This window comes from Buteo buteo, chromosome 25 (genome assembly GCF_964188355.1).
Source record: "Buteo buteo chromosome 25, bButBut1.hap1.1, whole genome shotgun sequence".
Taxonomy (NCBI): domain Eukaryota; kingdom Metazoa; phylum Chordata; class Aves; order Accipitriformes; family Accipitridae; genus Buteo; species Buteo buteo.
In genome coordinates, this window is record NC_134195.1 from 5,996,676 (window position 1) to 6,010,956 (window position 14,281).

Below are 14,281 nucleotides of genomic sequence, written 5' to 3' on the forward strand. Positions count from 1 at the left end.
ATTATATACATATATTTATTTGGCAATAACTCAAAAGCTCAGGTCATCTTCAGGCAAAATTTCACCTACAGAAAGTGGACACAAGTCCCTTGCAAATACCTAAGCCAAAAGCAGACATGGCAGAAACCTTTGCGTGAGCTGGCAATACAACCCGTGTGACAAATTAACATCCCTTCATCTTTTCAATATTCAATGGCAAGGATGCAACTTTACAAGCAGAGCACAGCTCTGAGTCTGGCAGAGCAAAGATCCCAGAAAATTGCCCTAATGGAAGCTGGGGGATTACCTTGGAGCCGGGGGCTCCCCAAGTGCTGCAGAACCGATGATCTCGTTCTGCTCCACACCCCACCGCGGGGCCAATGGCCACAGCAAACGCGCTGGGAATCCCTCGGTGGCACAAAAGCACCTCGGAGGCTGTTACAAGCCAGTGGAGCTTAAAGCAGCCTTGAGGTGTTCTGAATTATACAGATGAGCCGCTGTCAGCCCTGAATTTCAGAGAGGGCAAAGGTGGGGGAAATCCACTTTTGTCCACTTCCTCAGCATCTGTCATTTACACCACTGAAGTCAATGGGTCAAATTCACATCTCATGTGATCTGAACGTAGCCAGTGGTTTCTGGGTGAATTTGGCCCGGCATCTATATCCTCTTAGTACCAGGACAGCGCAACAAATTAAACCACAGATGTCTTGTCACAAACTTGATGATGTACTTTAAACCATTTGCTCTCAGAGCGGGGTGACTGTCTTTTTTGTTCTCAGTTTCTACAGCACCCAGTAGAAAGGACTTCTACCACTGCGAATAGTGCTTCTAGTCAAACATGCAATCCTCACAACAAACAGGTCTTTATGCTGCTAACTTGGGTGGCAGGATGAAATTTCACAGTGACAACAGTTTAAAAATCATTTAGATCTCAGCTACCTGCCTCACAGTTTAGGCATAATAAGAAAAAGGGTTTTTTTTCTATTTCAAGAATTACCACGGTCTGTGGTTTTATATATTTTCCCCTTGTCAATTTCATGTATAAAAATAAAATAGAAAACAAAATGTGCCTTTAAAAAAATGTCAATAGTTGTTTGAACTCTTTCTACACCTCTCAATCCAACCCTTCAAGATTGTATTTGATCAGCAATTTTTCTCCTCCTCCCTCCCAGTTCATTGTATTTCTTAAAAGGATACAATTAAAAGATAATGTGAACTGAAGCTTTGCTGAAACAAAAATCCAGACAGAAGTACACTTTAGTGGTGAGGGCTTCAGTGAGATTACAAATGAAAACTTAAAAAAAAAAAAAAAAAAGAAAAAAGGCAAGCCACTTCAGGCAGGATTCATCCTACCTAAGCCTTTGCCTTCTTCAGCTTCCACCGGGCTCTGTCTGCCTCCAAATCACAAACCTGTCACTCTAGGACAGGTGGGATAACTTGCCCTTTGGGCATGGCTGTCCCTTTCCAGTGTCTACAGAGGGAGCCTGGCCACTGGGCAGCACGTTTTGATGGAGTTAAGGCTAAGGGGAGGAACCCCTCTCCCAGCAAGGTTAAGAGAGAAGAGTCCAAATACTGCCAGATGCACCGGAAGGAGGCATTCTGGGCTTCCTGCTCTTTAATGGCTGATACAAATTTTACCTTATTCTTGTAATTGTTTAGAAGAATGTCCTCGAGTAAGATAAAGCATAAACAATATCACCAGATAAAGTACAGTAGAGCACGTTCTTCACGTTGTAGTCTCATAAATCAGTTTTCAATGTTATTGATAGAGGGTTCACATTTGCCCTCAGATCTACCTGCCATTTTTTTGAATCAAAGTACTTCACACAATAGGGCAGCCCTCTTGAACAGCAATAATAATTGGTCCATCTTAAACTCATAGGTGCACCCCAAAAATGTTTATGGTGGGTAGTTTGCTGGTTCTGCACCCTCTCTTTCTCCACTTGCTCTTTTTCCTGTTCTACCATTACACAACCTCCCCACTGTCCTGCTGTCCTCTCCTCAGAGGGAGAAAGGAGTGGTTGCAATCTTCAGCACCTCTAGAACTTTATCGGCTTATACATCACACCAGAAGAGGGTTTCTTTCTCATACAATAACGAAGAAAGAAGCAAATATAAAAATTAAAGGAAAACACTAATCCTGAAGCTGACTGAATGAGCTGTAGTATTTTGGAGACTGTTATGCCACTGACTTCTAAATTTATATGCTCGGGTCGTTTAGGCCATCTTTCATCTCATATTTCAGCTCCTCATCTACTAGAGGGTGACTGACTTGGAAGCCAAGCCTGGAAAGCAGTTTGCGATTCTGACTTTTCTAGGAGACTGTAGAGAGGCCAGATACAAATGCAAGTCTTCAAGAGGCACTAGTTTTAAACCTTATCCTAACCTGAAGCTTAGGACATGTAAAATTCTCAGACTTCAATATCCAAAGGTCACATTACATGTCATAGTAAATTTTACTTACCTTAGGCAAAACAGTGATGTAGATCTTTATTTAAACGTACAAATTAATTCACAAAATGTCTACAAGATACCCAAGCCCATCCATATATCATTGTTTTTCAGTGAGGTTTTCTATAATTACATCTGTTGACAAATGTAGCAAATTCAATTAAAATTTAACTGGCAGTGCATGGAAGCAAAACAGGTTCACTTTTATTATGTCAAACACCTTATTTTATGCCATGCATGTTAAGGTTTACCACTCCTTAAGGCTTGCAACTGCAACATTTTAACTGATATCTGGAGGCTTGTAATTGTATGTGTGCACATCAATTATGGATTGGATTCAGCATTTTCAGATAACTTCACCAATCACAAAGAGAGCCCAGTGGTCTCCTGGCATTTTCGGAGCAGTTTGATTACAGGTGTAATACATACAGCCTTGTTAGCTCTCAGTGATGAGGGATTCCCTTCCCTGCTGGGTTCTAGCTGAGGCACTGACCATTGCTTTTCACTAACAATTTCTATCTGCTCCCAAGAGATGTTTTAATGAGCCCCTCCGACATGGCCAAAGGCAAGAAATGTTCTCTGGGCCAGTGAGGTGAAGAGCCAAAGCTTAGCCTACTAGGCAAGCAATAATTAATAAGGCATTTTTGATTCATCTCAATTCATTAACAAAGTTACTTTTTTTTTATTACTGCTAAGCAACACAACGTTAAGTCTGTCACATTACTCACAAGTATTGAATGAAAGACTCGTGCCAAGGTACGCAAAAAAAATTAATTTATGACAAAAATAAATGAATTTAGAATACTAATTGGGAGAAAGCAACTGACAGATACAGTGAAAGATTGATTTTAGGGGAAACGGAGAAATCTGTTTTCTGTTTATTTTAAGGACAGGGAACGAATACTGATTAGAAATGTATAGCCAGTTAGGTTAGTGCAGTATATGGTTAGGTTAGTACAGGATGTCAGATTTGTCTGAAATTTTCCCCAAATTCATGGCTATCTGCTCCTCGGGCAGAGTGACAGTGGGGCTGTGGTCTGTTGGGATTAATAACAATGGTTCCTTTAGACCCTTAGACTGCGTTGCCCTATGACAAGCAGTTTGTCAGATCGCAAACATTGCTTCTTTCCGTAAGAGGTAACGTTGCTTATTATCAGCAATGACTGATTTACAAGGGGCCAAACTTCTGCTGGAGTAATCTAAATAAACTACCTGGAGCTGCTTAAGAGATCCTCCAAATTTTTGTTTTCATCCAGTCAGGATCTTGGGAGAGACAACCAGCTTTGATAAGTTGCTTGGCGTTTTGTTTTCGTCCTCCTTTCCCCACACTGAGGAGAAAGAGAAAGACATCGCCAGGAAGAGGAGTAAAAAGAAATATTAGTTAAAACCAGAGTGCATCAAAACTGAAGCTCTTTAGAGATATGGAAGGGGCATCAATCACTTCTGTGGGCACATTAAGCTGTTACATATTATAGCCATCTCGGTTTAAGTGGTGTAAGGCTCATCTCATTTGCATTTGTTGTGTTACAATCTTGCTTCAGGCCTGTCTCCACAGTGAATAAGGTGGCTGTGCAAGGCAGCTTGTGGCTGGCATAAAGGATATGTCAGAGTCAAGCTGCTTCACTAATCAGCTTTGCCGGGGCAGATACATGATAGTCTATGTGAAGAAATTTAGATAATAGTATACAGCATCCACTGGAACTGTATATAGTGTATATAAGGCTTTAGACTAACTTCTAATCCTTCATGGAAAATTTGTAAATACTGCAGCGATGTTCTAGTGACCTCTAAAGGCAGCTGGTTCGCTCCGTGGAGCACTTTTTGTTAAACCTCCCGCTTTGTAAGCCACAGAACGCTCATGTCCCTGAAGGCTCTATGCGGGGAATTTTCCCCCAAATACCCTTTTTTTTCCCCACGAAACCTTCCATGTTCCCACCTCCTCCCCATTGTCCGGAGCGGCTGCAGGTGAGCCCTGCATCCCAGCCCTCCCTGCCTGCCCGTACCCTCTCCTCCTCCTCCTCCTCCTCCTCCTCCTCCTCCTCGCCCCTCTGCCTTCCTCTCCCACCCCTCCGGATTTGTCACACCACCCGCCTGCGCCGGGGGCCAAGCGGGGGCTGCTCGCCCAAACTAACGGCAGCCACGACTCGCACGACCCTCCCCTGGGGCTCGGCGGTGGGAGCCGGCGTCTCGGGCTGTGGTCTCGTTTTTTTCCGTTCCTCCTCTAAACAACTTGGCGTTATCATCAACTTTCCTGCATCCAGCAGGCCAGGCCAGGGGCTTTTATTAACGTAGAATAACAGTACCTCACCAGAGGCCAGCCAGCATGGGTGCTGCTCCGAGTCGAGTTTGACTGCAGTGTTAAGCTGGCTAAAAATGTAAGTTTTTATAGACGTTGCTCTTCGGTTTCACATTTTCTTTTCCTCTCCTTTTTCCCCTTCGGTGATTTTAAAATTACGTTTATGAGAGAAAAGGAAAAAAAAAAAAAAAAAGGAACAAGAAAAGAAGGCTAGAGTCGAGATTCAACTGCCCTCCCTCAACTCTTTCCGGCACAGCCTTTTCCAACTCTCTGTAGCACAGCGTTTTTCCCACTGCCATTCCCCTCCAAGCTCAGCTAGCAGGTCTAGTGTGTCATTTTCTTGAGTGCCAGTTCGCAAAGACGGCCAGATCGGAGTCAGGACCCTTCCCCTGGCTGGGCAGGTTGCCCCTGTCACGCACTTCTCCTGCTTGTTCATCTCCTCCGCTCAGCAGCTCGGATGGCGAGCGTGAGACGCCGTGCTTTGTTTGATTTAGTCATGATTAAACAATTAAGCCGGACATTCGGGTCCATTTGGACAACGGTGCGCACGCACGCACACACAAATTAAACGTCAGACGATACCTAAAAGCGATAGACTGTTTTAAATGCAGGTGAATTCTAGGGAATAATAGAACAGGAATGCCTTTTCTTACTCCCCTATTGAAGATAAGGGGAGCGTTTTTTAAAACAACCTCCTCCTCCTCCCCACCACCACCACCACCGACCCCCCCCCCATGATGAAAGACCTATGAAGTTGAATAGTTGGGAGATAATAACTCTAACGGTAAAGGTCCCAGCATACGTATACCACCCTGCCTCTGGCAGTAATCCTGGCTTTGGGGATCTGAAATTTCCTAAAGATGTATTAGTGTCTTATACACATGTGCTCTTGTGCACTCATAATCCTTTTCACTAGCTTCTTAGCTGCATGCTTTGTATTTAAATTTTCCTTCTGACCAAGTAAATCCCTTTGGATGAAGTGACAGGAGCTTTTCAGCACCCATAGCTGGGTGACAGCTGGTGTAGAGGCTCTGAAAGACTGCAAAGTGTTCCGTACTAGCTTTCTTCAGGACCAGTGTCAGCCACCAGCTGAGCGATTTGTTAGCTCCCCTTTGGGCATCAGTCAGCTGAAGAGGCTCACATTAAAGGCTGAAGTAATACAATGGATATTAATATAAAAAAAACCAATATCTGCGCTCCTGGCTTTACTGTGCTTTTAATTAGGTGCTTATTCATTATATGTGAACACAGTACATTTTCATTAATTCGGGAAACCCTTTATTAATACTGTATGAAGTGTATACGCCGGCCTCAGAAACACACTGTTAAAACTTTGGCTTGAAAGACGTAATTGTCAGAAGCCTTTCTAGGAGCAGCACAGCGGTTAAAATAGTTTACTTACAGATCACAGAACAAGATGTTTGTATTTATTTTCCCTCAAGTAAAGTTCCCCTGCAAATGTCCAATGTGTAATATATTCTGTTATTTAATTCTAGATTTGAAGGTTTGCTTCTCAGGGGTTCTGGCAAGTTTTTGCTATTGGAATTAGTAATGAGGAGCGCTGAAACTGTGGAAGTAAATCGTGCAATGCAATCAGGTTGTTAAAGGAAAAGCAATCCAAAAATGGGACTATTTCAGAGCCAAACTAGGGCTGGATGTAACATTGCGGGATGCTGCACAGGTTTTTCTGAGGGGGTGCAGGCACAAAGGCAGGGGAGAAATTCTTCACTATTTCCCCAACAAGTACAGCAAAGATTAATTTAAAAGAAGTCAATTTTAAAACACAGTAGCTCGTATGATAAAATTTTTAATTATTTATTGATCTCTAAGGAGATTGAAATACTGAGCTAGGTAAAACTCCCACAGCATTCAAGTTGTTTTGCTTGAGTAAGGACTGTTGGCTTAGACCAAAGACTTATGAGAATTGCTTTATAAAAATAGTAATTAATATTCAATACTTTGTTGGTGTGCCACCCACATATATTTGTGAAAGCATCTCAGCTTTTAAATAATAATCCAGACCTGTGATAAGCAAACATGTAAAAGTATTTTAATTATATTATTTTATCAAAGATGTGTTGTCATAATAAAATTCTCATTTACAAATTGGGATAAATTGAATTGTGAAGTTTCTGTCTTTTGGCTCTTATGTTTTAATAAAGTTGGGATAATAGAGTGCTTCTCTTTTTCTATTTTTTCCTTGTTCTGGAAATGAATGGGGGATCCTAAAGGAATAAATCAAAATTCCAAAAAGACATATGAACTCCCTCAAAGCTTTGAAACATTATTATTCCTAAAAACAAATAGCTAAATTAAAACTACAGATATCTGAGGCAGTTCCCAATTCAAATTTTGCTGCTGATGACTGAAATCAAACCAGCTTTGGGCCTTTGATTCATGTTCAGGAAAAAACTTTGAAAGCAATTTCTGTAAGAATGCTCATTTTCAAAGAAATATAACAGCTTTCAATATCATGCATTTCACTCAACGTTTCTTTCCATTTTAATCAGATCTGGAGGTTTATTGTCTATTTTTTTTCACTGACAGTTGCTAATTGAATAAGATATATTTTGTAGAAATAATAAAATTCGCAAGGTGCTTCTTATCTAGGAGTGATAGATCACAGAAATGAGGAAGATTATTCAAATGAATTAAAATAAAGCATTGTTTTCTGGCTCTTCTTTTTACTTTGGAAACTTAACGAAACTGATTTACAAAGGAAAAGTGAGGTCCTTTTATTTTAAAACCTTTTTCTTTCCTCTGCAGAGACAGTTACATACATACCACGAGAACGTACCATGCAGTTTCAGTAAAGAGATAACATTACCTTTCACAGACCAAATCAGACATGTATTTACAGTTCTCACTTCTCCTGCACCCTTTGAATGTATTCTTGCTATTCATTCTTACATCTGGATTTTGACCCTTCTTTGCATACATTTTTCCCACCTCCAAAATATGCTGCTGTTGAGCCAGAAAATAAACACTCACTAAAATCTCAAATTAAGCTTCCCCCTGAATGAATTGCTGAGGGACCTGATCCTGCATTCGCTGAAGTCTGTAGAAGTTTTAATCGCAAATCACACAAGCAAATGAGACAAGGGGCCTTATATTCATAATACCTGGGCAACTTTCTGAGCTGCAGAACTGAAGGCTTTCTTGTAAGTGGTGTAATTCTAGAAATCTGCTAATAATAAAAATGGAATTTGGGAGATTTTTAGTTTGAACTCAGGCATTTCACTTAGGTCATGATCCCAAGCACTTCTTCAGCGTGTTTTTCCCTTATGAATTATTAATACAGGGCTTGTAATGGGCTCACAAGTGACTCCAGAGTCCTTATTAGTAAATCATGGTCACAATATCAAACTGAAAAATTCACAGGATATATAGTAAAGATAATATTTAACCTCTGCAGGATGTTTTTGAGAGAGAAAATATAAAATAGCAAAATATAAGGGAGTCTCTATTTCCTCTGAATATTAATTGACCTTTTCCCAATTTGGGTCAATCAAAGTTCCTAAATATTGCAAGCTTTTTTCTTTTTTTATTCCCTGTTTTTAGAAACTTTTTTCCAGATTATTTTATAACAGCTTGCTTTACAGCTCACTTGTTCACTCTGCACAAAACACTGTTGGTGCTTCTTTATTATTATTTTTAAATACACAGCAACTTTTAAAAAAATATAGGGCATACCTGTATGTTTGGTGTCTGTTTACATTTTCTGTAATGTAGTCATTAAGCACACAACGTAGACTTAAAGGATGTCAAAACTGACAACCACACTATGATTGATGATGCTGTGCTAGACTAATTCTTACCAGGTGTGGTGTGATGTGAATTCAAATGCAGCTCAGGGTTCTTATTTGTATTAGTAAAGTTGTGCTTTGTCAAAGTTCTGTGACTTCTTAACCCACTAAATCCATCTTCTAATCCAAGTTTTTCTTCGCCTTATTGCTGTATACAATATTTTTCTTCCTCTCTCTCAATAAAGCAATCCTTACGTCTTCATCTCCAGTCAGGGTTTCTTAAGACATCCAGTTCGTGTAAATTCCAGAAAATACCAAGTCTGATGAGGTTATGTTAATTAAGTCTAAAATCTACATAAAGGCTTCCTAAGTGACTTGAGCTAGGGTAGGCGAAATTATGTAGGGTGAAATTCACTCCATCAGCATAAAGCATAAACAGGAGAGCTTTATGTGGATAAGGAGTAAAATCCATGATCTTCAACCAGAAAAAGGGCTACAGCACAGACTTCTTTGGTCCCTACATACATTGTCTCCACTGTCATCCCTTGTCACTTGCAGAGCATGGGGGGGCAGCATCAAGTTATTATCTCTTGTTAAATGTCAGTGGTAAATATTGGGTACTTGCACTTTTGAACAACAAATAGATATTTATGTAGTAGCTGGGGGTGCTTGACATAAACTTTTTGCCTTTTTTTTTTTTTCTCTCTTTCTTTTCCCTTTCCCCCCTGCCCCATTTTTGACTCCGTCCTCACTGGTACATTGTCATCAGCTGGATCATTGGCAAACCATGTGTCCAACACCTGTGATAACAGAGAACCATGTTGGCCTGGGATGGGCAATGGAGTCACATTTGTTTGTTTCCTGGCATGATCTGTCATGCTTGATTGTATTTATCTTGATTTTATTTATATTTTATTAACAAAAATAATGATCTTGCAGACTCCTGAGACAGTAGGAAACATACATTCTTAAGAGTTTAATTTACTTCAACAGCCAAATAATCTAAAAACCTAAATAATACAATTCAATAAATCATAGCAAACCACATCAATTGTTGTGCTGCTAATCTATGAAAGTACCTATTACCCCCCACCAACACCTCCCCCTTTCCCTCACCAAACCCTATTTCACTCAGGTCTAATTTTAAGTGAGTGTTTTCTCATGCAAATATCCATTGATGTGAATGAGGGGGTTTTTGCAAGGGTAAAGACTGAGCAAAGACTTTGGGATGTGATCTTCAGAGAAAAACCCAACCCCTTCTTTTATGGATACAGAGAGTCACTGTACAGGAAAGTTATTGTACTATTTATTACTGCACAAAAGTAGTGGAAGAAGGGCCAGCATACAGGATGGTAACTTGTGCAATCCGTCTGCGAGGGATTGACAGGCACCCATGGCAGAAACACTGGAGCTGGGGAGGGAAGGCAGAATTTTTGGGTATCATCTAGATTACTCAGCTATCCTCTCTATGATTACCCTGAAATACCCTCAAGACTTCTCTGTTGAAATCCACAGGCAAAGGGGGGGCAAGTGGAGAGGGCCAAATTTTAGTTCTACTGGGAAATCAGGTAGTTGCCCCATACACCAAACGTTTTTCAACACAGAGAAAAAAAACTATTTCCATTTGTCAAAGTCCTGATAACAAGCATTGAGGGAGGGATAGTAATTTTGGAGGAAAAAAAAAAAAAAAAAAAGCTTTTTTCTTATATTTAGATAAGTGTTGGATGTTTGGAATTCAGATGTATTGAAGAGGCCTGAGGAAGTCGCAGTGACACCTGCAGGCAATACAGTATCCTCCAAAAGAAAATCAGGAAATTAACATTATGATTATATATATATATAAACCCCCCAATTTTTATATATAAAATCACCTCCTTTTTTTTTTAATCCTTTTTGCAGCTTCCTCTGCATTGCCAATGTTTGGGAACCTGCAGGTGAACTTCAGCAAGTTGGGGTAGGAATTTTGATGGAAGGGAGGGCAGGGAAACAGAGGGACAGAAATTCATTGGAGTTGAGTTTAGCATCTTTATTTGCTGGTACAGTCTGCGCTCACGAAATACATCCTATTTTTTTACAGTAGAGCAACAGATCTGAGGAATGATCCCTAATCTCGCAGCCCTGACAACAGGTCTTCCCCACAAACAAGAGAAGTCTTGCTTTTCTGAATACTCCTTTTAAAGTAAACACAGGTAATTGCATTTCTTTCTGAATCATTACACTCATGAATTACAATTCTAACTTTGTGTCCACTTTGAAAACTAGCTGAAAAACACTAGAAATGCTGCTATGCCACCCGCTTCATAGCAAAGGGATTAAAGTATGTCAAGTGCATCGGCTAGTTAATTGACATTTGTGGCTAGCTTTATTTGCTACATTTAAAGTACTCCTGTATAAAAAAAAGTTGTCCAAAGAAGTGCTAACGTCACTATGAAGACTGTTGTCACTTACTTGAGATGAGATGGTATCCTGTGCCAGACAGCATGCGGGCTGGATGACCTGGCACGTGGCAGGCACGGGCAGGAATGGAGAAACGTTTCTTCTTTATCACGAGCAGCCTCACATCTGGGTGTAGCTCAGGCAATTCTTGGAGGTCTTGCTAGTTTTCACAGATCACTCAGTGCTGTTTTCTTCGCTCCACTCATTCTTCATCCCAGTTTATTCATTGGCATTGTGTTTGTTTCTTCCTGCTGGAGTCCTCGGCTTGCGTTGCATTTTGGCTAGTTCACTCTTAGTGGGCTGGAAGAGAGTTTCTCCACATTATAAGTTGGCGTTAGTGGTGTCAGTGGTGGAAATCTGCTTTAAGCAGATTTTCTGGGAGGCTTGGCTATGTGGGATTATGTAGTAATATTGATAATTATTTGTTGCATCTGTATGTCAGCCTTAACTTAATATTAAGCACCGCTCTTCTTTATGGCCATTGTTTTGGCAGCTGTAAAAAGTGTGTCCTGACAGATTTGTGAAGGGATGAACTACTTAGTTATTGCTTCCCCTAGTTCTGTTTTTATAGCTAATAAAAATGCAGCCTTTGCTTTTAACAGACCGTCTATCTTACTCACTGTTTTTTTTTCTGAACCCGTAAGGTATCTCTCTGATCAAAAATGGCTTAGCAAAACAGAAATTAAAGCAGAAGAAGGAAATTTGGGAGGTCTGTGCTAATGTATTCCCACCTGCAAGTCAGAGGAGGTGCTCTCAGCAGCGTTCCTCACACTGTCCCAATCCATATGTCATGTTGTCCAAACACGTGATTTAGACTTGTGGTCAAGCTACTGGTTTTTAACCAACAATCACCTGAGCCACGGTAACATCATCTTTGAAAAATAAGGAGAATGTGAAATAATGAAACTTGAGGTAACACTTTTTCACGTGGGGCTGCTCTAGGACACATTTCTTCTCCTTTGTTGAAGGCTGAGAGCGCTCACGAAGCTACTGTGGTTGAGCTGACACATACATGGTAACTCTTTTTGCCATGTAGTACCTTTGATCAAATGTCTGAGCCCTTAATTGTATTTTGTAATATATATTTATCTTTAATTAGTAGTATGGTTTAATCTTTCTTGGTAAATAAATATGACACATTTTTGTTTACCGCCTTTTCCATAGGAAGAAAAAAGGAAGAGGCAGGCAGTCCCAGACCCTCTCAATCCCCCAGGAGTGACAGAGGTGGAAGAAAAGCTGAATGCAGCAGAAAGGACATGAGTGGATTTCAGCAGAGAGCACTGAAGAGGAATTATCTCTGAACGTAATGTGCTGGCCAACAAAGCACAACCGATAACTTCCAAGACCATTGTGGACCTAAAATGCTAGCAGTGGTCAAAGCAAATTAAGACTTTTATTAAGGCACCCTTATGTATCATTTTACTGCAGCAGGATTACACTGCCAGCCCTGCAGAGGGAGATTTAGTCAGGTAATTCTCATTAAGGGGCAAACCTCTCTGACTTCTGCGGGTGCTTTGCCTGATTAAGTACTGAAGAACCAGGCCCTAAGGTTGGCCCAGCTGAGCTCTAACCTATCTGCCTTTATGCGAGCGAAAGCTTCATATATCAGCTCCAGCTCATGCAGAGGAGTCTTACCAGGCACTCTAATCCTAAGGGGAAACATTTCATTGCAATGCACAGCAATTTGCATTCTTTCTCAAAACTCTGCTATTACATTATCCATTTTTCTCTTGATTAAAAGAGATCAAGAAGTGCACACTCACACACTACACATGCAGGCTTTCCATACAGGAGGCCTGGAATCCACATTCAAATTCAGGCTGGAGGAGATCTGGCAACTTCTAGCTCTTGAAGGATTTATGCTGTTCTAATAATAGTCACAATTTACTGATAATTATCAAGGAGGGAAGTTACTGTGTTTTTTGTTGTTGTTGGGTTTCTAAGATATTCAAGTGTTTTCAGAAGTACCCAATGCCAAAGAGTTCTTAAACTCTGTAAGCCCTCTGAACCTGTGCAAGTGATTTTAATTTTACCTGCTGAAGGTCAACCTATGGCATTAGTTACTGCCACAAGCAGACGGGGAACTGGAGCTACACTGGCACAAGGGAAATTTCAGAAGATAAGCATGAATTTCTCCAAGTGTTCAGGCCTTTAGATTACACAGTCCATCCCCACCACTTTCTTCCTGGGAATGCCCTGGGAAAATAACCAGGGATGGAATCACAAAAAGCTCTTTGCTGATCTATGCAAAACCATGGACAGTCTTTGGGTCCCCTTCACCCACACCTTTGCTTTTGCATAAGCACTGAGAAGATTAGGGCACATGGAGCCAGAGAAAATCCCTGCTCCACCACTGACTTTTTTCAGGGATTGGTATTTGCCTGTACCTCAATGCCCCACAGATGAAATGTGGATAATGACACTTCTTTGCCTCCAAGTAAGCAGGAAGATAAGTACGTTGTAGAGTAAATGGTGGTCAAGTACTGCATCAAGGGGACTATGTAAGGTATCTAGACCAGGTTGATTGTGTCTCCTGAGGTTGATGTTTCCCCTTAGTATAAAATTGATCTGAGTATACAAAAATAGAGGACATTTATTTAAGAAGCTGAATGTCTCAACTAGTAACAAGGTAAACAAACATCCTGGTATTCCCAACATTGGTTGTTCTGTACAATGGATTATACCAAAAATTTGATTTTGGCTAAAAGTCATCTACTTCCTCAGAGATAAGTCTGGCTTCCCCTCCAAACATTACAGTACTAGCTTTGGCCTGGGGGGGCTGGGTGGCAATTTTTATACATGAGCACATGGAGCAAGACATGTAAGAAAAAGAGGCAGGGAGGGGCAAGTCTTAAATTAATTTAATATCTCTTGTTCTCAATTTTTCAACCAGTGGGGAGAAATAACTGTTTTGAGGCACTCACTCTAGTGAGGTACACAAATCAATGATGCCTATCCACGCAGGAATTAGTAAATTAATATTTCTGGAGAGATTCTGGTTTCATACCAGTAGCTTGACCTGTTCAGATGAACTATTAAAGAAGGGGCTTTTGTACTTTTGTGATCTGACTTTTTTTCTTGCTATTGCCACTTCAGAAAAAACTAACAAGCCTTTTTGATCCAAAACTGGCTGTGCATCCAAATACAGCTAGTAGCTGTAGGAGGTGTGGGTTTCTTTAGGAGAATATCCAAGTAGGATTAAAGTAAATTTCACTAAGTATCTATTCATTATGATAGTGGAGGAATGAGATTCCACCCCTGCCTGATCTGGTATTTCAGTAAAATGGTTCCAAAGATTATTGTTACAGTCAATCCTTTAATTTATGAATAGAAAATAAACAATAGTGCATAGTATATAGCAGAACTAGAAAAA